The sequence below is a fragment of the Pelophylax lessonae genome (assembly GCF_965119305.1).
Source record: "Pelophylax lessonae genome assembly, chromosome: 1".
Taxonomy (NCBI): Eukaryota; Metazoa; Chordata; class Amphibia; order Anura; family Ranidae; genus Pelophylax; species Pelophylax lessonae.
The window spans coordinates 844580273-844606839 of record NC_138768.1 but is presented as its reverse complement, the minus strand read 5'-3'; positions in this window follow the sequence as shown (position 1 = coordinate 844606839).

Here is a 26567-nt window from a genome sequence, read left to right as displayed (position 1 = left end):
CACAGCTGGGTGCCCACACTAGAGATGCCGACGCTGCGGGGAGAAGACAGGGAGAACCGAGGCTCCCCCCGGCTGCATCGCTGGATCATGGGACTGGTGAGTGCGTGTTTATTAAAAGTCAGCAGCTACACTTTTTGTAGCTGCTGACTTTTAATAAACTCAAAAGCCAGTGGAACTCCGCTTTAAGTAACAATATAGGTCTGTAGGACTAAGTAGCAATGTAGAGTGGTGGAGGTTAAGGTTAAACTTCAGTAGGTTTTGAGGCTACAGGAGTATATCCTTCCATCTGAATATTAAGTCTTTTCAGATCATGTAATCATTGTTTGAGCATATGTCTTTGAATAATGGCACTTCCCATTCGAAAATTACGTTTTTTTTTTTCCTGTAAATGAATGATTAATATGAATAATAAAAAAAATATAAAATATCAGTTTTCTATCTGGTAAACTTTCAAAGAAATTCAAAATAGAACTAACCAAAACTGTCTCATTTACATAAGAAGCAACACAGTGGAAGAGTTGTGGTCACCCGGAAGTTACATTCAGAGAGAGAGGGATTGGAAAGGAATCTGGAGGCTGAGTTGTAAAAAAGTTTAAAGTCACTCTATCACATTTATTGCTCAGCTGTGGTTAAAAATACAAAAATGTTGTAGTCACTACAAGCCTAGAATCGACCCCAAAATAGGTCCAGGTGTTATTTCAGGGAGGAGGTCTAAAAAGCCACTCCACATTGTGTGGCTTTATCCTGTATTTCTTTCCCGGAGAAGCCAGCTTGATCTCTGTTCTTGTGGCTCTGCCTTGTACTTCTCTACCACTGAGCATTATGTAAAACTATTATAAAAGTTTTTTACATCTTAAAATGGGGTGCCTCGAGACTCTCCATAATTTTTGTCGGTGCCTTGAGATAGTCCTTAACTTTAAATGACTGAAAAGGGGCTGAGAAACACTGGACTTTGCCTTGACTTAGACATTAAGGATTTAGGAGAAGTTACAACCTCTGTATAATCTTTTACTTACTTGAAAATGTTTGCTTTACTGAAGTTCAGTGATAAAATTAGCATTTCACTTTCCAAAGTTAACATGTTTTGACAGGAAACAATAAAAATGTTTACTCACAGAAAAAGCCATCTAGATGTAGCACCCTCCTAGGTAGGTGCTAGTGAGAGAGTATATTTTTGGATCTTTTCTGCTTACTAGAAGGATTGCCCGGTAAATCTATCTTTATCTTGTTCTCTGCCTACCAGAGAGCAGGATCTGCTAGTGAGGTCTGCTCATGGTGCTCAGGTGCAGCCCAGTTTGTCTGAAGTGTTTCACACTGGTCCAATAGGAAGGCATATTGGAGAGTGGGAGGAAACCTGACAAATGAGTGCACAGGCATTTAGTACAGTCCCGGTAATTGACAGAGGAAAGCGCATCGGTGCATGCTGGGATACTGTATAAATTCCAAGGGCGCATGTGCTCGGGGGACTTTCAGCTGGAGAGTGGGGTCCCAGAGGGAGGGGCGGCTGCCCATCCTCTGTAGAAGTTGCCATGCGGCCTCAGGTGGTCGACCTGAGAACTTAATAGTTAGAGAGGACCTGAACCCGGAGGTCCTGCAGAGCTGACTGGAAGGGAGACAATGGAAAGGATGTGATTCTGCATACAGTAAGTACAGATCTGTGTCAAGGGGTCTGTCCTGAGGGGGACCATCCCTTCAGCTAGAAGAGTCAGTGGACGGGTGTTATCAAAGGGATGCTAGAGAGTTTCCTGAAGATAATGTAGTGCATCAAGTCTGTTGGTGGAGAGAGAACAAGAAGACTTAACCCTTTCCATACTAGTGGCAGTATGGTTAAAGCAGTGTGACTGCTTCCACAAGTAACCTGGTGGAGCCAAGTGAGAGTTGTCCTTATAAACTGTAAATTGTTCAATTTGGAGTATCCCACTATTCCCTTCTCCCACCCAAATTCCACAATAAATACCAAAAACCAAAACCCTTGGACTGTTTATTGAGTAAGGAGCCATTGGGAGTAAGAATGGATGTGTGAGCTGTCCCGGGGTCTGTCTGCAGTTAATCAGAGGAGGCCCAAGAAGTCATCACACAGTAAGCCCTACGGGGACAGCGCTACATAAAAATAATATTTAGACAATCTCCTGTTGATCTCCCAGACTATATGGACCCCCTTCAAGGTCCTCAATACATATCAAACACTTAAAGGTCTGGTATCTACATTGGGGGAGGAGTCTCATTGTAATTTTTTACAAAGAATACCAAGCTGGCAGGGAATTGTCATTTGCCAGCAATTGAAACTGTATTTGAACGTCAATGTTGGTGTTACTGTAGTACATTATCTGACAGGTCATCACTTTGCAGGCGAGGCATTCCTTAGGCATGTTTTTAAAGGAATTTGGCATTTCTAATATTTCACTTTAAACATTAATAAAATTGCTTCTCCCCAAAAAACAGTATTTTTTTTAAATGTTTTGCATTGCTAAGTCTTTCCTTGGCAGCGTTCACCCGAATGTTTGCCGCAATCCTGCACATCATTTGAAATCACGGCACAACGCAGGACACGTTTGCGATGCCATTACTTCTTAATGGTAACTTAATCGCACTATGATTTTGCCGTGATTGTTGTGCAATAAATCATGCGGCAAATTGCAATGCATGTCTTTCATCACTCAAAAAGGAGCAGGAACTTCTTTTGGACGACAGCGCCACGCGTTGTGATTTGTTGTGATTGCAGCGCAATTTATCGTGCGGAAAAATCGCAGCACGATTAAAGTGCCATTAAGAAGTAATAGTATCGCAAATGTGTCCCACATCGTGCCATCACCACCCGCTTTATATGTCATTCAGACGAGACACTTCCGGGGCTTCACGGCAGAAACCTGGAAGTAAGCAAACAGGTAACTTCCTGTTGGCATTTTCCCATCCTAAGACTTCAAAAAGACAGTGATGACTATGAAATAAATGAAATAGTAAAAACTACAACATAAATTCCACCACAGTCTCTTAATGGCACCTAAACATCAATGACAAGGCTGAACTCAAGCCTGAACCCATATGCACCTATAATGGAGAGACACATAGAGAAAGGCTCCCCAATGTAGGATTTAGATGTAGCACCCTACAAGGTAGGTGCTAGATACAGTATAGTGGGCTTTGTCTGCCTAACAGCAGGGCCATGATTTTCAGCTGGGCTGTCATGTCTCCCAGGTGTGGCTGTTGAGACTGGGGAGTCTCCCCACTGTGTTCCATGATAGGGTTCTCATTGGACAGTGGAGGAAACCCAGCCAATGGCACACTCAGGCCTGTATCTACCCCAGAAAGGCAGATTCTGCAGCACAGCATTCTGGGAGTGGGTATAAGTTTGAGGGGAGCGCACGACACAGCTTCTTTGGCGGGAAGCAGAGTTCCAGGAGGGAGAGTGCGGCTGCCTCTCCTCCTGTCAGCAGGATCGGGTGTCCTAGGCAGCTTGCCTGAGTGGACAGAGAGAGAGAGCTGAGCTGCAGAGAAGATCTGGTGTGCCGAGGACCAGCGGAGTAGAGGGGGTCCAGTTCCAGGAAAGAACTCCCAGATTCCCAGTTCGTGAGTACTGAAACTGCCCCTGGGGGTCCACCTAGCAGAGAGGGGGCCACTCCGGTGAAGGTCCAAGGGATCCAGGAGCTAGCTAGCGGTAAAGGGGGTGCCGGTGTTGACCCTGAAGTTTAGAGGGGGTGCGTAGTGAGTGGACCCTGAAGTTTAGAGGGGGTGCCTAGTGAGAGGACCCTGAAGTTTAGAGGGGGTGCCTAGTGAGAGGACCCTGAAGTGTAGAGGGGGTGCCTAGTGAGAGGAAGAGTAAAGGGGGTGCCAGCGGTTGGGCCCTGAAGTGTTAAAAGTGTACAGCGTGCAGTGTGCAGTGTACAGTGCTGAGAGTTGCAGCAGCACAAGCAGTTACAGAGAGTTACCTCAGTCAGGAAGGACTGGAGGGACCTGCTTTAAGGACTTTTGAGCTAACCAGAGCTTCAGGAGTCAAGTCTCAGTACAGTCCAGGATCTTTTGAGCTAATCAGAGTGTCAAAAGTCAAGTACAAGTACAGTACAGCAAGTCGGTGTTTTTCAAGCGCCAGCCGGCATCAAGACAGCACTGAAAGGCATTTTTCTTCAAAGTGTCCCGTTTGTAACTAGTTGAGCCAGAGGAGTATCCCACTCATTCCCTTCTCCCATCCCAATTATCAAATAAACAAAACAAACCAAAGATGCCGGAATGGTCATTGTCTCCAATCTCACACTTGGGTATTCAGTTTAAATGGGCTGAAGGTGTCACTGGTAATCATGGCAGGTCCAATGCCTGGAAATATTGCTACATAAAGAACCTTATAATGGACAGAGAACTTCACAGGCTCTAGTCAAATGGTCTACCCATACCTCAGGTCCTTCCATGCCTAAAGGCAACAAGTTTAAACCTAGATTATTAGAGAGACGAATCACACACAGCCTATGAAGGGCAAGAAAAAACCTTTGAAAAATTCCACAGGGGGGGTCAATACCCCTCCAATAATGAGCATTTCAGATGGGAAAGGGAGACACACTACATCTCACCTGAAAGACAACACGGAGGACCTGGTTATAGACCCCCTAGAAGGGTTTCGGTGGACTACACAGGAGCTTATCAAGATCCTCCATATACACCAAGACCTCATTACAGATAAACATACAATAGATATGAACCTCTTTATTATGACAATGAGAAATATGAGAGGGAAGATCAAGACTTTTCTCCCGAAAACTACCAAAAAACTCCCATCGGTTCCAAACCGCTGGGTTTTTTAGGCCAAGGCCCACCCAAAGGAAAAAGAAAAAAACACGGGGCTGCAGGGGAGGAACTACCAGGAAAAAAGAGAGAATAAAGGGACAAGGCATTTTTAATCTTAGTGGAATCAGAAAAACATACCCTAGACAAGGGTCTGAAGTACGCCCCTAGGAGGACGTTGAACAAATTTGAGACCTTTGTCGACAAACGAAATATTAAAGCGGTAGTATCCCGCTTTTTTCACTTTTACCTACAGGTAAGCCTATAATAAGGCTTACCTGTAGGTACAAATAATATCTCCTAAACCGGCACGGTTTAGGAGATATTTACAGTGCATGCAGCCGCTCGCACGAGCGGCGCATGCGCTCTGAAGGTCCGGGGGGACCTTCAATTAACTTGCCGGGAGCTTGCCGGAAAAACCACTCCCGCGCGCATGCGCGGGAGTGACGTCATCGCGGCTCCGGCCAATCAGCGCGCTGGAGCCGTCTCTTCCGGCCAATTAGCGTGCCGGAGCCGCCGAACCCGGAAGAGACGACGAGGGATCATGGCAGCGCCCGCATCGATGTCCGGGGGTCCGTGTCGGGGCTTCGTTTTAAGGTAAGTTACACATAATGGGCTAGTATGCGATGCATACTAGCTCATTATGCCTTTGTCTTGCAGGTTTTTTATTTTTTATTTTTTTTTATAGGGTTTACAACCGCTTTAAGAAAAAATTTCTGTCAAAAGCAAGTGAAAGGAATTATACTTCATACCAACCATCCACATATGTACATACTGGGCTTAGGAATGCTTTTCTGTTCAACCCTCCTGGTATTCAAGGAAATAATGTCCCACTCTTTAGAGATTTAGTTCTCAAAGACTTAGAGGAGAAAGAATTTCAATTTCAATCCCAAAGTGATCTGATGCAAGGAGTAAGAACTCTATGTACTCGTAAAGACCTTGTCATAAGACCCGCCAACAAGGGTGGGGGGATAGTATTACTTAAAAAGGAAGATTATCTGCAGGAGATGAATAATCTCCTGGCAGATACTAATACTTACCAGATCTTCAAGAAAGATCCAACCTTTACATATGAAAGAGAACTGGAAAGTTTTGTCGTTAAAGGATTTAAAGAAGGAATCTTGAACAAATAAGAGAAAGAATACCTGATACCATTATCACCAAGAATTCCTACTATTTACTATCTCCCGAAAGTCCATAAGAATCTTACTAAACCACCAGGGAGACTGATCGTGAGTGGCATCGACTCTGTCACTTCACGTATCAGGAAGTACATTGACTTCTTCCTCCAACCAATGGTTCAAGAAACTCCAGCCTTCTTGAAGGATATGGCTCAATGTATCAGAGAAGTCACACAATTAGAAGTGGAAAGCAACATTTTGCTTGTTACTGCGGACGTCATCCCGCATGATATGGGATATGAGGCAGTAAGCACATTCCTTGACCTTAACTATGAGATTCCGTTAAAACAAAAGAAGTTCATTTTAGAACTTCTTATATTCGGAATGGAGCAAAATAACTTTTTTTATGGAGGTGAATGTTATTTACAAAAAACAGGCGTGTCGATGGGAGCAAAATTAGCTCCCAGCCTCGCTATTTTATTCATGGCCCTGTGGGAGGATAGAAACATCTTTACGAATAGGGCCAAAGAATTATTTTTCTGGAGAAGGTACATAGACAATGCCCTGTTGTTATGGAAAGGGAATGAAGAGTCGTTGCATCAATTCATGCAAAATCTGAACTGCAACAACTGGGGCATCCGTTTCACTTATCAGTTCAGCGATACGACTATCAACTTCCTTGATTTGGTGATAACTAGGGTTGAGCGAACACCTAGATGTCCGTGTTCGACGGGTTCGGCCGAACTTTAAAAAAAAGTCCGGGTCCGTGTCCCGGACTTTTACCGAACTTTTCCCGGACACCGAACCCCATTGAAGTCAATGGGGACCCGAACTTTAAGGCACTAAAATGGCTCTAAAACACCAAAGGAAAGGGCTAGAGTGCTGCAAATGGCAGCAAAACGTAATTAAGAGCATGGCAAGTGCTCTGCAAACAAATGTGGATAGGGAAATAACTTAAAACAACAAAAAAAAACAGAAAAATAAAACAATGTTCTTCTTCATCTCTGAAGGACGAGGCCCATATGGAGTAGGAGGGAGGTTGAGGTGGTGGTGGATGTGGCGGTGACTAGACATATGCCGGTTTTCGGTAATTCGATATATCGCGGTATTGCATAGCCACGGTATTGTTATTGTGGCATTTTTAAAATACCGAGTTTCTCTGTCAAGTCTGCCTGACTTGTGAATTGATACATTTCAGTGAGCTGGATGACTCATTCACTCACTCAGCTAACACCTTTCAGCATTAAGTCTCCTAACTATAAACAAAAATGATTACATTTGTATCTTTTCCTTCCCTCTGCCAGGGAGAAAGGAAGTTTAACCTCTTAAAGACTGGATCTTTTTCTGACACTTGCTGTTTGCAAGTTAAAATCAGTTTTGTTTTTGCTAGAAAAGTACTTAGAACCCCCAAACATTTTATATATTTTTTTAGCAGAGACCCTACAGAATAAAATGGCGATTGTTGTAATATTTTATGTCACACTGTATTTGCGCAGCAGTCTTTCAAACGCAATGATTAGACTTTAATGAATAAAAAAAAAAAAAAAAACGTAACAGTAAAGTTATCCCAATTTTTTTTTTTTTTGTTACACAGAGAATCGTGAGAGAATCGTGATCTTTATTCCAAGCTAAAAAATCGTGATTCTCATTTTGGCCAGAATCGTGCAGCTCTAATAAATATATATATACACACACACACGCCTAGCAGCCCACATTACATTATTATATAGCCATCAAGCAGTGTCTGGCCTACCTGGTGATGACTGGTCCTGGCGCTCTGATCCGATGGCCTGGTCTTTAAAGGGGCAAATCCTTGCGATCCAGAAGTGGTTAAACCTGCAGGAGGACCGGTGTTTTTATCTATTAATGACTTTACTATTGCTTTAGGCCTGGTTCACATGTATGCGGGTTGGTGGTTCACATGTATGCGGGTTGGCGGTTCACATGTATGCGGGTTGGCGGCCCACATTTGCACAGGCATAGCAGCCCATTGATTTGAACGGGCTGCTATGCCCTCATTTTCCGCAGAAAAAAGGTGCATGCAGCATTTTTTTTAAATTCAGTGGCCTTGAAATCCATCCTGCTTTTGCACCATGCGACTAACCTGCAGTTCCTGCTCTGGCAAGCTTTCTGCATTTTTTGTATACGTGGGCACGGCATTTAAAAATAAACAGTTTGCGTGTGCAGCAACGGCAGGTAAGTCGCATGGTGCAAAAGAAGGATGGATTTCATGGCCACTGCATTTTTTTAAATTCTGCATGCACCTTTTTTCAGCTGAAAACGCAGGCATAGCAGCTCAAGCCCATTCACATCAATGGGCTGCTATGCCTGTGCAAATGTGGGCCCCCAACCCGCATACATGTGAACCAGGCCTAAAGCAATAGTAAAGTCATTAATAGATAAAAACACCGGTCCTCCTGCAGGTTTAACCAATTAATGACTTTACTATTGCTTTAGGCCTGGTTCACATGTATGCGGGTTGGGGGCCCACATTTGCACAGGCATAGCAGCCCATTGATGTGAATGGGCTTGAGCTGCTATGCCTGCGTTTTCAGCTGAAAAAAGGTGCATGCAGAATTTAAAAAAATGCAGTGCCCATGAAATCCATCCTTCTTTTGCACCATGCGACTTACCTGCCGTTGCTGCACACGCAAACTGTTTATTTTTAAATGCCGTGCCCACGTATACAAAAAATGCAGAAAGCTTGCCAGAGCAGGAACTGCAGGTTAGTCGCATGGTGCAAAAGCAGGATGGATTTCAAGGCCACTGAATTTTAAAAAAATGCTGCATGCACCTTTTTTCTGCGGAAAATGAGGGCATAGCAGCCCATTCAAATCAATGGGCTGCTATGCCTGTGCAAATGTGAACCACCAACCCGCATACATGTGAACCAGGCCTAAAGCAATAGTAAAGTAATTTATAAACAACACCTCCTTCAGGTTTAACCACTTCTTGACCACAAGGATTTGCCCTCTTAATGACCAGGCCATCGGATCGGAGCCGAGCGCCAGAACCAGTTATCACCAGTTAGGCCAGACACTGCTTGATGACCTATTTTAGGCCTGGTTCACAGAGTCTGTACTGACTGACTATATAATAATGTGCATAAGTGAACCAAAGCCCCTAAATTCAGCAATGAAATTGAAGTGAGGTGGAAATTTAATAATTTAAATTTAATAATAGAATACCGTGATAATACCGTATACCGTGGCAAAACCTTAATCAATTAATCGCAGCATGAAAATCTGATACCGTCACAAGCCTAGCGGTGACATAGGCGTGCGCACAGGGTGTGCTGGGTGTGCCTGGGCACACCCTAATCACCTAGGGCACATAGCATTGCCAGTGAGGAGATGGGAAAGATCTCCCTGGGACCTGCTCTGCTCTATTTCTCCTTGCCTACAGGTACATGGCCCCGATACATTACTCTCCCTGCTGGCAAACACATGCATGTGTATTTCAACTTTGGGGTGCACACCTTAATGCAATAGGCTGCGCACACCTATGGGCGGTGTAGGTGGAAGCGGCGGTGGAGGAGGACCAGGGCCGGATTAACAGCATCATGGGCTTGGTGCTGAGGATTTTGAAGGGCCTTAAGGGCCGTGCCTTGCCATGCACCCAGAGGAGGAAGGGTGCAGCCATGCATGCCTAATTCAACATGGGATGCTGTCTCTGAAGCCCATAAACACATCCATGCATCGCCAACTGTCCCTCCTTGTCCGGCCTTCACGCTGTGTGGGGAGGTTCTGAGGGTGCTGCCTGGGGAAGCGAGCATAGAAGCCAGACTTCTGTGTTTACAAGTGACAGAAGAGCGGTAACAGTGAATATGGCCAACCCGGGGCCTATATAAAAGGTAGGGGCCTGGAGCTGCAGCTCCAATAGCCCCTACATTAATCTGGCCCTGAGGAGGAGGACGAGGTAGCCAACACTGCTTCTTTTCAAAAATTTTAAATGAGGGTACACCCCAAAAGAGTGAGAAAGAGCAAAAATGGAACAATGGGTGGGTAAGGTCGGTATCCATTGCTATTCTGCATAAGGTACGGAAAAGTCCCGTGGGATCCATGCCTGGTTCATTTTAATGAACGTGAGCTTGTCCACATTGTCTCTGGACAGGCGGCTGCGCTTGTCTGTTATAACGCCCCCAGCCGTGCTAAATACCCGTTCAGATAATACACTGGCTGCAGGGCACGCCAGCACCTCCAAGGCGTAAAGGGCAAGCTCAAGCCATGTGCCCAATTTGGAGACCCAGAAGTTGAAGGGGGCAGACCCGTCATTCACTACATGTAGGCGTGTGCACACATACTGCTCCACCATGTTGGTAAAATGCTGCCTCCTGCTAAGACGTTCCATCTGAGCTGCTGGTGCTGCTGTTTGTTGTGGCGTGCTGACAAAGCTTTTCCACATTTCGGCCATGCTAACCCTGCCTTCTGAGGTGCTGGCGGTGCCCTGGTTGCGTTGGCGACCTCCTCCTCCTCCTCCTCTGCCTTGTGCTTCCACTGTGGCCCCGCTGTCAGATGGGAATGCCAGCAGCATGGCGTCTACCAGCGTGCGCTTGTACTCGCGCATCTTGCGATCGCGCTCCAGTGAGTGAATTAAGGACGGTACGTTGTCCTTGTAACGGGGATCCAGCAGCGTGGCCACCCAGTAATCAGCACAAGTTAGAATGTGGGCAACTCGGCGGTCGTTGTGGAGACACTGCAGCATGTAATCGCTCATGTGTGCCAGGCTGCCCAGAGGCAACGAAAGGCTGTCCTCTGTGGGAGGTGTATCGTCCGTGTCCTCTGTATCCCCCCAGCCACGCACCAGTGATGGCCATGAGCTGGCCTGGGTGCCACCCTGCTGTGAACATGGTTCCATCTCCTCCTCCAGCTCCTCCTCCTCCTCATCCTCCTCATCCTCCAGAACTGTGCCCCTGCTGGACAATTGCGTCCCTGGCGTTTGCGTGTGCAGGAACCCACCCTCGGAGCCCCTTGCGAATGACTGCCCTGAAAGCCTTGGAAATGTTACCTCTTCATCCTCCTCCTCCTCCTCATCCTGTGCCACATCCTCTTCCATCATCGCCCGAATTGTTTTTTCAAGGAGGCATGGAAGTGGGATAGTTAAGCTGAGAACGGCGTCATTGCCACTGGCCATGTTGGTGGAGTACTCAAAACAGCGCAACAAGGCACACAGGTCTCGCATGGAGGCCCAGTTAAATTAAATAGCGGAATAGAAAATATGATCCAAAAAAAGTGTATGTATATCACACGTACACAACCACACTGGGCCCCAATTACTATTGTTTGTACCCCTAAAAGGCTAGATGAGGAGTAGGGGGAGTATGGAACAGGCAGCACCCTCAAACCTTCAGAAGTATGAGATGAACCCCAACAACTTGGAAAGGTGGATCTCTCTCACACGTACCGACACAGACTATCCCGCAATTCAATTGATCCTCAAAGGTTTTTATTGAATAGCGGAATAGGAAATATGATCAAAAAAAGTGTATGTATCTCGCACGTACACAACCACACTAGGCCCCAATTACTATTGTTTGTACCCCTAAAAGGCTAGATGAGGAGTAGGGGGGGTATGGAACAGGCAGCACCCTCAAACCTTCAGAAGTATGAGATGAACCCCAACAACTTGGAAAGGTGGATCTCTCTCACACGTACCGACACAGACTATCCCCCAATTTAACTGATCCCCAAAGGTTTTTGATTAAATAGCGGAATAGAAAATATGATCCAAAAAAAGTGTATGTATATCACACGTACACAACCACACTAGGCCCCAATTACTATTGTTTGTACCCCTAAAAGGCTAGATGAGGAGTAGGGGGGGTATGGAACAGGCAGCACCCTCAAACCTTCAGAAGTATGAGATGAACCCCAACAACTTGGAAAGGTGGATCTCTCTCACACGTACCGACACAGACTATCCCCCAATTTAACTGATCCCCAAAGGTTTTTGATTAAATAGCGGAATAGAAAATATGATCCCAAAAAAGTGTATGTATATCACACGTACACAACCACACTGGGCCCCAATTACTATTGTTTGTACCCCTAAAAGGCTAGATGAGGAGTAGGGGGAGTATGGAACAGGCAGCACCCTCAAACCTTCAGAAGTATGAGATGAACCCCAACAACTTGGAAAGGTGGATCTCTCTCACACGTACCAACACAGACTATCCCCCAATTTAACTGATCCCCAAAGGTTTTTGATTAAATAGCGGAATAGAAAATATGATCCAAAAAAAGTGTATGTATATCACACGTACACAACCACACTAGGCCCCAATTACTATTGTTTGTACCCCTAAAAGGCTAGATGAGGAGTAGGGGGAGTATGGAACAGGCAGCACCCTCAAACCTTCAGAAGTATGAGATGAACCCCAACAACTTGGAAAGGTGGATCTCTCTCACACGTACCGACACAGACTATCCCCCAATTTAACTGATCCCCAAAGGTTTTTGATTAAATAGCGGAATAGAAAATATGATCCCAAAAAAGTGTATGTATATCACACGTACACAACCACACTGGGCCCCAATTACTATTGTTTGTACCCCTAAAAGGCTAGATGAGGAGTAGGGGGAGTATGGAACAGGCAGCACCCTCAAACCTTCAGAAGTATGAGATGAACCCCAACAACTTGGAAAGGTGGATCTCTCTCACACGTACCAACACAGACTATCCCCCAATTTAACTGATCCCCAAAGGTTTTTGATTAAATAGCGGAATAGAAAATATGATCCCAAAAAAGTGTATGTATATCACACGTACACAACCACACTAGGCCCCAATTACTATTGTTTGTACCCCTAAAAGGCTAGGAGTAGGGGGAGTATGGAACAGGCAGCACCCTCAAACCTTCAGAAGTATGAGATGAACCCCAACAACTTGGAAAGGTGGATCTCTCTCACACGTACCGACACAGACTATCCCGCAATTCAATTGATCCTCAAAGGTTTTTATTGAATAGCGGAATAGGAAATATGATCAAAAAAAGTGTATGTATCTCGCACGTACACAACCACACTAGGCCCCAATTACTATTGTTTGTACCCCTAAAAGGCTAGATGAGGAGTAGGGGGGGTATGGAACAGGCAGCACCCTCAAACCTTCAGAAGTATGAGATGAACCCCAACAACTTGGAAAGGTGGATCTCTCTCACACGTACCAACACAGACTATCCCCCAATTTAACTGATCCCCAAAGGTTTTTGATTAAATAGCGGAATAGAAAATATGATCCCAAAAAAGTGTATGTATATCACACGTACACAACCACACTAGGCCCCAATTACTATTGTTTGTACCCCTAAAAGGCTAGATGAGGAGTAGGGGGAGTATGGAACAGGCAGCACCCTCAAACCTTCAGTATGAGATTGTGTTCACTGTACCCCACAAAGATTGAGTTCACTGCACCCCACAATGATTGTGTTCACTGCACCCCACAAAGATTGTGTTCACTGCACCTCACAAAGATTGTGTTCACTGTACCCCCCAAAGATTGTGTTCACTGCACCCCACAAAGATTCTGTTCACTGTACCCCACAAAGATTGTGTTCACTGCACCCCAAAAAGATTGTGTTCACTGCACCCCAAAAAGGATGTTGTTCACTGCACCCCAAAAAGGATGTTGTTCACTCCACCCCAAAAAGATTGTGTTCACTGCACCCCACAAAGTTTGTGTTCACTGCACCCCAAAAAGATTGTGTTCACTGCACCCCAAAAATGATTTTGTTCACTGCACCCCAAAAAGGATTTTGTTCACTGCACCCCAAAAAGGATGTTGTTCACTCCACCCCAAAAAGATTGTGTTCACTGCACCCCAAAAAGATTGTGTTCACTGCACCCCACAAAGGATTTTGTTCACTGCACCCCAAAAAGATTGTGTTCACTGCACCCCAAAAAGGATGTTGTTCACTGCACCCCAAAAAGGATTTTGTTCACTGCACCCCAAAAAGATTGTGTTCACTGCACCCCACAAAGGATTTTGTTCACTGCACCCCACAAAGATTGTGTTCACTGCACACCAAAAAGGATTGTGTTCACTGCACCCCAAAAAGATTTTGTTCACTGCACCCCAAAAAGATTGTGTTCACTGCAGCCCAAAAAGATTGTGTTCACTGCAGCCCAAAAAGATTGTGTTCACTGCAGCCCAAAAAGATTGTGTTCACTGCAGCCCAAAAAGATTGTGTTCACTGCAGCCCAAAAAGATTGTGTTCACTGCAGCTCACACACAGAAAAATGGATGTGGATCACTGACACCTGCCTATCTCCAATCCCACACCACACAGCAATATCGATTGTAGTTTGTAGAACACAGTTTCCCTAAAATTCAGCAGACTCTGTCCCTAACAGGATTGAGAAGAGATCGTAGATCAGGATTGAGTGCAGACCCCACCCCCCACACAGCAATATCGATTGTAGTTTGTAGAAGACACTGACCCTATATAATTCAGCAGACTCTATCCCTAAAATGCCTACAACTCGCCCTGCCTAAACACTCCGACCTGTCCCTCAATTCTATCCGGACACAAATGGTTTTTTCCTGCCTATCTTTCCCTAATCAGCAGCCAGCACGTTGATGTGTGCTCTGTCCCTGAATCTAAGCAGCATAATGACGCCGCTGCGGCTGCCTCGAACTTATAAAGACTTGGTCACATGCTTCAGACGGCCAATCACAGCTACTGAGACATTTGCAGGCATGGCTGGGATGGCTTAAGGCACACCAGTTAAACGATTGTTGATTGGCTGTTGAAAGCCCGCCATGAAAAGAGCGCCAAAGCATGCAAAACCCGGAAATAAAACGAACACGGATTTTTACCCGAACATACAGTAAAGTGTCCGTGTCCGTGTTCGGGTACAAAAAATCCAATTATTCGGTACGAACACGAATAATACAGTCCGTGTTCGCTCAACACTAGTGATAACCAGACAAGGCTCAGGATTTTTCACAAAAACTTACTTTAAGCCGACGGATAAAAACGGATTCATCTCACTAGATAGCTGCCACCACCCTATGTGGTTAAGAGCAGTTCCAAAAGGGCAATTCAGGAGAATTTGCTGCAATTGCCCAGATGACTCAGAATTCCAGATACAAGCTGAGACCCTAAAGAGAGGTTTATCCAAAAGGGAAATGATTCTAAAACCCTGGAGGAAGACATACAACAAGTGGGTGTGTTGAAACAAAAGGAACTCACAGCTGCTAGAGAAGAAACGGAGAAATGAGTCTTCCAAAATTGAGTTTGTGTTTATTACAACCTTCTCAATTCATTATTAATGGATTAAACAAACGTTCCAGAAGCACTGGAAGGTGCTAAAGGGAGACAAGACTCTAGGCCCCACACTCCCGGATAAACCCCAGATGATATTCAAAAGAGCTCAAAGCTTGAACAAACTGGTTGCACCAAACCCTATAGAGAAACCAGTGGCACCTATTATGTTTGGTAACATGAAAGTTTTCTTCCCCTGTAAGAAATGCCGGGTATGTAAAGAATCCAAGACTAGAAGAACTAACTGTTTTTTCCTCTAACATTACAAGAAAAGAATATCAGATCAGATCAGATCAAGAATTTTATTTCTTGCCATACCAAAGGGGTTGTTTACCTCCTGAGCTGTAGCTGTGGTCTATAATACGTAAGAAGGACAATACGTACTCTGAGCATTCGAGTGGGGGAACACTTAACCAATATTAAAAAGGGTTTCGTTGGGGATAGTTTATCACAGCATTTTGCTAAATGCTACCATAGAAATCCTGCCAACTTAGAGGTTATTGTGATCAAAAGATATATCCCGCATTGGAGAGGCAGTAACCTCAAAATAACTATTTCCAAGCGAGATACATTCTGGATACATGACCTCAAAAGTTACCGACCGCTAGGACTGAATATAGAATGGGACATTAATGCCCACATTAATAATTGTTACATTTTTGCCAATCAGATTCCTATACCATTATTTACTTTCTTTAGATTAACCTCTTTACCACTGGTCACTGTGCTGCTACTGCGGCAAAGTGGCTCGTTAAGGTCTGGCGACATAGACCTATGTCACCAGACTCCCCCCTCTCTCAGCGGTGCACGCACCGCCGGAGGCTCGCTCCCGCTGTATTCAGACACAGCGGGAGTCCGGCCAGGGGAGGAGAGGCGGTGATCACCGCCGCTCTTCCCCGATCGCTGGGGATGGAGTCAGGAAATCTGCCCGCTAGTGTAAACAAAGCGGGCGGATCTCCTCTGTGACAGACAGTAACAGATTACAGGATTCAGCATAGCTGAACCTGCGATCTGTGTCTGTGTCACACAATCCCCTCCCCCCACACACGTCAGTAAGCATGAGGCATACATTTAACCCCTTGATCACCAATAAAGTTAACCCCTTCCCTGCCAGTGTCATTATTACAGTAACAATGCATATTTATAGCACTGATTACTGCAGTAATGTCACTGGTACCCGCAAAAGTGTCAAAAATGTCAGTTAGGGGTCCTATCTGTCCGTCACAAAGTCGCAGTCCCGCAAAAAAAATCGCAGATCGCCGCCATTACTAGTAAAAAAAATAAACAATAAAAATGACATAAATCTTTCCCGTAGTTAGCAAACGCAATAACTTTTGCGCAAACCAATCAAAATACGCTTATTGTGATTTTTTTTACCAAAAATATGTAGCAGAAAACAAATAGGCCTACAATGTTAAAAAAAAAATTATTTTTTTTTTGGGAATGTTATATACTGTATCAGAATGTAAAAAATATTGTTTTTTTTTTCATAATTGTCGCTCTTTTTTTCAAAAATTAAAAATCGCACAGGTGATCAAATACCACCAAAAGAAAGCTCTATTTGTGGGGGAAAAAAACAACATAAATTTAATTTGGGTACAGCGTTGCATGACTGCGCATTTGTCCGTTAAAGTAACGCAGTGCCGAATCGCAAAATATAGCCTGGTCAGGAATGGGGTAAAATCTTCTGGTCTTAAAGCGGTTAAAAATATGCTCATTGAGAATTTTTTTGTCAAAGACATGTAGCTAAATACATTTTGGCCTAAATATATGACAAAAGTTGAATATACTGTATTGGATATTTTTTAACTGTCAAAGTAGAAAATGTCAATTTTTTCGCAAAATGTTCACTCTTTTTTTATTAATATCGCAAAAAATGAAAAGCACAGAGGTGATCAAATACCACCAAAAGGAAGCTCTGTTTGTGGGAAAAAAAAGGACGTAAATTTAGTTTGGGTACAGGGTTGCATGACCGTGCATTGTCAGTTCGTTTTTTTACCAAAAATATGTAGCAGAAAACAAATTGGCCTAAAATGTTAAAAAATTTTGATTTATCATTTTTTTGGGGAATGTTATACAGTATATCAGAATGTAAAAAAATTTTTTTTTTTTTCAAAAAATTTTTTATTTTTTTTAAATTAAAAATCGCACAGGTGATCAAATACCACCAAAATAAAGCTCTGTTTGTGGGGGAAAAAAGGGCATAAATTTAATTTGGATACAGCATCGCACGACCACGCGATTGTCCGTTAAAATAATGCAGTGCCGAATCGCAAAATATAGCCCGGTCAGGAACAGGGTAAAATCTTCTGGTCTTAAAGCAGTTAAAAATATGCTCATTGAGAATTTTTTTGTCAAAGACATGTAGCTAAATACCTTTTGGCCTAAATATATGACAAAAATTTAATATATTGGATATTTTTTAACTGTCAAAGTAGAAAATGTCAATTTTTTCGCAAAATTTTTGCTCTTTTTTTTATTAATATCGCAAAAAATGAAAAGTGCAGAAGTGATCAAATACCACCAAAAGAAAGCTCTGTTTGTGGGAAAAAAAGGACATAAATTTTGTTTGGGTACAGGGTTGCATGACCGCACAATTGTCAGTTAAAGTCGTGCAGTGCAAAAAGTGGCCTGGACGTTAAGCAGGAAAATCCTCCGGTGGTAAAGTGGTTAATATTATCTCCATATTGAATTTTATCAATATCATAAATTTTATTTTTAACTTTTTATTTTTTAATTATTCATTTTTAATTAAATTTTATCTATGCATCCGTGACTTTCCTATATATTGGTTGAGTCAATTTACATGTGATATTAAATTTGGCTGTGATATATATATCCATTGATGTTCTAAATGGTTTCATATTTGTAATGCAAGATTCTTCTGGCCTCACAAAGGAACCACATAGACTTTTTATTAATTTATTAATAAGTTTATTATATCATTTTTAAACTCTTATTTCATTAATGGACATTCTTTAAAAGAACTTAGAAGGGCTGTCATATTTTATGCATTCAAGGAGTTATTACTCTTTGAGCCCCTTGATGTCCCTTATACGCTGTTCAGGGAATGTATTATGTTGTAGTTTTTACCATTTCATTTATTTCATAGTCATCCCTGTCTATTTGAAGTCTTAGGATGGGAAAATGCCAACAGCAAGTTACCTGTTTGCCTACTTCCAGGGTTCTGCAGTGGAGCGCCAGAAGAGTCTCATCTGAATGACATATAAAGGGGGTGGTGACGGCGCACGCTATCCTCCAATCCCAGTTGACGCCTTCTGAGGGGAAACGCGTTGGGTGGAGAAGCCGCGCCGTCACATCTCGCGGTCCACACTGCAGAGCGGCCGTGATCATCTGTACCTGGAGCTACACATGCGTTTTATGCCTTCTTTCATGTAAGTGCCCCATTTAGTTTAATAAATGTAATCTCAGAAATAATACACTATTGGCTGCTCCTTTTTTTCCCGCATGGGGATTGCTTTATATGTGCCACTTTGGGAGATATCCCCGGGAAGATGCAGCACCTACCAGTGTGAGGGAATCTAGTTGGAGCCATTGGAGCTTGGAGACTGACACATCCATCCCAAAAAGTGTCCCAGAGTTTACGGTTCATTCGTGAATATAAGATAATAAGCTTATGACCATGGCCATTTGGTAAGAGGCAAATCTCATCTATACCACGTGGTGATTTTTGTAGTGTGTGGGAAGACACTGTGGTTCACGCACCCCTGTTTATGACTGGTTCACTGGCTGCATGATACAGGGGAGTTGGTAAGGAGCCATCACACTATCAGTTTTACACTTGGTGACATTTGAGAAGTTGTAACCTGCAAACCCATACTAAGAAATATTTATAATATTTGGAATGCACTCGTGAGGATTCATTTGTCACAATTTTTGGACTTTTTTGTGGACTTTATTCGCTTTATGTTTGATTCAAATGCATGTTAATCTTTTTTAACACTGCGTTGCCCTACATTATTTATTTTTGTTTACACACTGTGATGTATACACCTTTGCAACAATTTTTCGTATGTTACTGAGCGCACTAATTTACCTTTTTTCCAATAAATTGGCAGTGCCACCACCCAGGACAGCGCCTCTGAGAACAGAGGGGATTCCCTCCCTGGGAAGTTAACCAGTTATCTAATCAAAGCAATTGGGCGCAGAGGAACTACTGAAACCAGCATATAACCTTAACCATACGTACATAGATGCACACCAGTGTGGAAATCATACAAGCTTTATATAAGAAAATACTAATCATAGTAGTTAAGTACATACTGTACATCCAATGTACAAACCGGTATTATCAGCAAAGGGCCCAAGAAAAGTCCTGTTGGAATTGTGCACATATACGTGTGCGTATATATATATATATATATATATATATATATATATATATATATACAGTGGGGGAAATAATTATTTTATCCCCTGAAGATTATGTAAGTTTGCCCTCTTACAAAGAAATGAAGGGTCTATAATTTTCATCATAGGTGTATTTTAAATAATAGAGACAGAATATCAACCAAAAATCAAGAAAAAACACAAAAAAACAAATGCCATAAATTGAGTTGCAGTTCAGTGAGTAACATAAGTATTTGATCCCCAAGCATAACATGGCTTAGTACTTGGTGCAGAAACCCACGTTGGCAAGCACAGAGGTAAGAAGTTTCTTGTAATTGGTGATCAGGTTTGCACACATCTCAGGAGGGATTTTGGTCCACTCTTCTTTACAGATCTTCTTTAAATCCTTATGGTTTCTTGGCTGTCTCTTGGCAACTCAAAGTTTTAGCTCCCTCTAAATTTTCTATAGGATTAAGGTGTGGAAACTGTCTGAGCCACTCCATGACCTTAATGTACTTCTTCTTGAGCCACTCCTTTGTTGCCTTGGTGATATGTTTTGGGTCATTGCCATGCTGGAAGACCCATCCATGACCCATCTTCAGTGTTCTGGCTGAGGGAAGAAGGTTCTCATTCTAAATTTTACAATACATGGCCCCATCCATTGGTCCCTCAATGTGGCAAAGTCAGTCTGTACCTTTAGCAAAGAAACAGCCCCAAAGCATGTTTCCACCTCCATGCTTGACTGTAGGTATGGTATTCTTAGGGTCATAGTCAGCATTTTTCTTCCTCAAAACACGGCGAGTCGATTTAATGCCAAAGAGCTCAATTTTGACCACAGCACTTTCTCCCAATGCTTCTCTGAATCATTTAGATGTTCCTTGGCTTGACTGTACATGTGCCTTCTTGAGGAGGGAGACTCACCATGTTTGAAGGAAGAAAAATGGTGACTATGACCCTAAGAACACCATCCCTTCAGTTAAGCATGAAGGTGGATTTATTATGCTTAGGGGCTGTTTTTTGGCTAAAGGTACAGACCAACTTTCCTGCACTGACTGAATGGAGGGGGCATGTATTGTAAAATCTAGGATGAGAACCTTCTTCCCTCAGCCATAACACTGAAGATGGGTTATGAATGGACCTTTCAGCATTCTAATGACCTAAAACATACTGCCAAGTCAACAAAGGAGTTGATCAAGAAGAAGCACATTAACATCATGGAGTGGCCTAGACAGTCTCTAGACCTTAATCCTTTAGAGCAGTGGTTCTCAACTCTGGTCCTCAGGACCCACTAATAGGCCAGATTTTCAGTATTACCCTAGGGAGATGCAGACTAGAATACTGCAATCACTTCAGTTGTCTTGCAAACCTGGGCTGTTAGTGGGTCCTGAGGACCGGAGTTGAGAACCACTGCTTTAGAGAATGTATGGAGGGAGCTAAAACTTTGAGTTGCCAAGAGACAGCCAAGAAACCTTAAGGGAGGAGTATGGGAAAGCAGAAATAGGTATAACATGTTACCCTCATACCTCCATTACATTTCTTTCTTTCCTCTGTTCTTTAGTTTTGTAGTAGAGGCCTTTGAACAGTCAAGAAGCAGCCTCTAATGATTCTCTGTTTAAAAGTTTACAGGGGGGGGTACAGCTCCACAATTCAGCCCCTCTTTTAGTCACTCCCTCTCTTGGACATGTGGCCATGCTTGGTGAAGAGGAGCACACCCAGCTCCTATCTAGAGCGAGCATGCTCTTCACTTGCCTCTTATTTCCATGGCAGCATGTCCCCACTCCCCAAATAAAACCAGGAAGCAGAGGCAGCATGACACAAGCAGAAAAGTGTCCTCACCTCACAGCACCCTTCCCTGGCTTTTATCTCCCTCTCTCCTCTGCAAGAATCCAACATCTCCTCCAGTGGGCTTTGATGTTCCTGTGTCCCCCGATTTCATCCCCCCCCCCGCCCTCACTCAAGGGCTGTGTCACAGTCAGCTTCTCCTCCAGCCGATGTGAGGAGGGGGGGAGTGAACTGGTTGACAGGATACAGAGAGGATACAGTAAAGAGAGGAGGGGGGAGTGTAGTGAAGACTTCTCATGTCCAGCTATCCCCTGCATGAACACCGGTATGAACTCTGCACATGCACTGTGTTATTTCAGAAGAGGAGACATGGTAAAGGGCATAGTAATCTGTTTCCTGTGTCTGTTCTCTGAAATGAACACAGTGCTATGTGTAGAGCATACCTGTGTCCAGTACCTAGCACCTCTGCAGAGGAGAGGGGGACTGGCAACTCCCTGTCATCTAAAGTGACCTCAGATATTTCCCAGAGTCTCCTTTATTGTACTTAAAAAACATCCCTCTGCCACTGATCCCATCCCCCCCACCACCATCCCTCTACTACTGATCCCACCCCCCTCACTACCATCCCCAACCACCATACCTCTGCCACTGATCCCGTTCCCCCCACCACCATACCTCTGCCGCCGATCCCACCATCCCTCTGTCACTGATCCCGTCATCCCTCTGTCACTGATCCCACTATCCCTCTGCCACTGATCCCGCCATCCCTCTGTCACTGATCCCACCATCCCTCTGTCACCAATTCCACCATCCCTCTGTCACCGATCCCACCATCCCTCTGTCACCGATCCCACCATTCCTCTGCCACAGATCCCACCATCCCTCACTGGGAGTGAAAGACAGATACTTAATGGACACTGAGAAATGGTTTGGATTGCTTTAAATGGGTTCTGTGTTTACACTTATGATAATGTGTATTGCACTTCAGTGTCAGAGACAGGCTATCCCTATTGTCTGTGTATTGAGGTGTGATGTGGATTCTGTTAAGCCTGTCTGTCCCATTGTTAATTGTCAATGAACTTGCATATTGTTTCTGTCCAGATGGCTAGATAATTAGTTCAGGTTAATTATATTTCTGTAATGTAATCAGGCCACCCCTGACCTATGTGTGGTAATCTGATCAGGAGGGGGATGTCCATGCTGAATATAAACTGTGTGCATTGTTCAGTAAAGGAGAAGGTGCCAAAACGTATACAAGCTAAGTTGTCGGCTAGCTTTGTATGGGGGCGGCTGGAAAATTTGATATCTATGTTCACGGCTGGGAGGAAGCCATATACTGACAGAAGTCCACAAGTACCGTGTGGGTTGTGGTTCAATTACATTGGTGGCAAGCGGTGGGATGCTTCCTGCAGTCTGGGACATCCAAACCTCCACCGGGATCCAAGGTACGGGGAGCAGAAGAGGCCATATACTAACGGAAGTCCACAAGTACAGAGTGGGTTGCAGTTCTGTTACACCTCTGCCCCCGATCCCACCATCCCTCTGCCACTGATCCCACCATCCCTCTGTCACTGATTCCACCATCCCTCTGCTACTGATTCCACCATCCCTCTGCCACTGATCAGTGGAGGTGATAAAGGGATAGGGATGACATCAGTGGCAGTGGACTATCCCTACATCACCACCTCCACTGATGTCATCCTTATCCCCCACCTCCACTGATGTCATCCCTATCCTCCCACCTCCACTGATGTCATTCCTATCCTTCCACCGCCACTGCCACTGATGTCATCCTTAGCCCTCCACCACCACTGCCACTGATGTCACCCCTATCCCTCCACCACCACTGCCACTGATGTCATCCCTATTCCTCCACCACCACTGCTACTGATGCCATCCCTATTCCTTCACCACCACTGCCACTGATGTCATCCATATCCCTCCACCACCACTGCCACTGATGTCATCCCTATCCCCACCACCACCACTAATGTCATCCCTATCCCTCCATCACCACCTCCACTGATGTCATCCCTATCCCTCCATCACCACCTCCACTGATGTCATCCCTATCCCTCCATCACCACCTCCACTGATGTCATCCCATCCCCTGTACTCCTAGCAGTATGAAACCAGCCTGAGCATATGTGCATGGAAAGCTGCATGGAAGGCTCAAACTGATAGAACAATCTGAATAGACAATACAATGATAAAATCACAATATGGGCTCTACGTTTTATTGCAGTAAATTTAGGCAGTGCTGACAAAAGTCATTGTTGTATTTTATTTTACAAATGTATTCCTTGCATTATAATTTTACCAGGAAAGTAGAATAACGCATACAGAGCACTGCCACTGACTTCTACAGTCACTGAAGTCTGCCTGAACTGAAACTTTATTTATAACATATGTATTGTGTTTTCTGGATTTTTGGTTGATATTCTGTCTCTATCATTAAAAATAAACCTATGATAAGAAATTATAGACTCTTCATTTCTTTGCAAGTGGGCAAACTTAGAAAATCTGCAGAGGATAAAATATGTATTTTCCTCACTGTAGTTCTAAATAATATGCCTCCAGATGAATGCTGAAGCAAAATTAATTTGCAGGGTCCCCTAAGGACAATTGCGATGAAGCATCCATGTTTGTACCGGAGACCTCCAACCTTTTTTCAATCAGCCTAGAACACAGCTTCTCCTCTCAAGAAACTGCAAAGTGCACTGGAACCCAGATTCACCTATCTACTCGTCTTAGTCATTAGTACTTTATAATCTGTCATGCAGCCAGACCTCTAACTACCAGAAGTGGCCATCAGATGCCTAACCTGGCTCTAGCATGCTGGTTTTTTAGCCCTAAGCTAAAACTGGCTATAGAAACTCAGACCAGAAGGGATAGGATTAACCAAAATGACAGGCGCTGCATATAAACTCTATTACAATAAACAAGTTCACCTACTAATATACTGGAAGGTGACCACTCCACACATACCGCAGCACAGACTTAGCTATCTAGCACTCTGTATGTGAGATAGTAACAAAAGGACAGAGACACAACTGTCACAAGGATATAGAGACACAAGAAGCTATAAATAGCTACAGTTAAACTATTAGAACATATAAATACTTGCCTATTAGTCTCTGCTTTTGGCCAGGGTAAAATATAGCAGCTCCTGTGTGGTATAAGGTAATGTGGCTTCAGACTTTCTCTCTCTTGACTTCCCTTCTTCTGGAGTTTTCAAACCAACAACCCAGAGACAGGAAATGCATACATAATATACAGTATCAGTAGCCCAGGCATTTACAAATACAGACAGTAGGGGACAGCAGAACCATACAATGCTAAAGCAGTTACCTCAGTCTCTGCACCAGTGGAGCTGGTTCTATTACAGTGGTATTTCAGGTGTTGTATATTAGCTCCTTAGAATTTACATATTCTTAGTGTTCATTTATAAATCCTCACATAGGGAAAAGGTAAAGGGTGAGCAATTGCTGTATTTGATGTTCAAATTAACTGTTGTATATAGTGAAATTCCTGTACAGATTGCTGTATATTTAACCAATATGATTTACTTAAAGCCACCTCCGTGAAAAGGAAAAGTGCTCCTAAGTAGTGGAGCTGCCCCTGCATCGCAAGGTATACATGCTCATTTAGGTTTTAGGGACTTCAAAAAGCAGTTTACTTATGTACTCCTCGGCTCCTTCAGCTGCCTGCACTCTCCTTCTCTTCCCTACGCTTTGGAGGTGAACTATCGCTCAGTATCCTCATGCCCAATACAAGTCTTAGGGTTCCGCATTGTACTGAATGACATCAGAGGACCTGAAAGCTCTTGAGAGTAGGGAAAAAGAGGCTTCAGGGACTGGTCTTAAAGCCGGTAGGAAGCCTGCAGGAGAAGAGCATTGTGTAAGTAAAACTGCTTTTTTTACCAATCAATGCCAAAACAAGCATTCAACCCCTTTAGGGCAGCCCCATTCCAATTGATCATTTTCCCTTTTCTCCTGTAGTTTGGCTTTAAATGCATATTATTATTTTATCTCTTTTTTCTTCATTAACTATAGTGCAGAATTTAAGGACAGGTCAGAGATTTTTGGTTTCATCAGAATCTTAGATTGGGGTTGTTTGGGAAAGTGTAAAAGGGAATAATGTAAAATGGGATTCAAATTTGAGATTTCCTTTAAAAATATTCCACCATTTTTCCCGATTAGGGCAAATTGGCAGTGTATTCTGACACCCCCCCCAGCAAGGTATACTCACCCGCCTGTGACTCCATGGTCTCCTTTCCACTGCAGGAGTCCAACTGGGATTGTTTGTGTATTGGATGGAGTTTGTGTAATGGATCTTAGCTGGGTAGATGATGTCAGTGCCCCTCCCCATGTGACAGCGTTCAGGCTTGGTGACAGGGCATTCAGGCCCAAGTACTGTCACATGGGGGAGCTCAGAAGACTTTGCTCCTCTATAAAATAAAGGAAGCATTTTAGGAGTAACAAGTGTCTCTGCTGGGTTAGGAAAGTTGACGCATTACAGATTCATAATATTTTCCTGTTATATTGACCTTCCTGTGTTTAAATTTTGATATGAAGTAGAATTTGAAAACCATAGATCTGTATCATTTTACATTTCATTTATTATTTAATTTCTTCCAGGCCTATTCCTATGTTTTACAGATATCTCCTGACTTTTATGTTTGCTATTGATGAGATAAACCAGAACCCCAATCTTCTACCCAATGTCACGCTTGGATACCATGCGTATGACTCCTGTAACAATGCGAATAAAGCCATAGAGAGTATCCTACAGATCTTATCTGGTTCTGAAGACCTAATTCCCAATTACTCCCGCCTAAACAGTGACAATCTGGCTGGTGTCATTTCCTTTCTATCTCCAGGAAGATGTTTACCGATAGTACAGATATTAAACCTGTATGGGCACACACAGGTACATCTTCTATGATTAAAAAGGTGTATGACCCAACTATTACATTGGTATATCAGTTATATACTGTAAATACAGTAAGTCATTTAGTCATTTAAATATATAATTTATCTATCACATGGGTATTCATTAGTCCTCAAGGACCACATGCAGGCTAGATTTTAGTATAAACATTCAGTAATTTTTTGACTCTTTATAAACCATACCTTACTTAATTTACTGCTGGCTCGAAGAGATATACTGAAAAAATGTAAAGTAGATCCTTGGTCTCAAGGTTTGGAGTTGAACATTCCTGAGTTGATACCTTAAGATGTTAAAGGGAAATTACTGTCTAATAGTCGTTTTTTGGG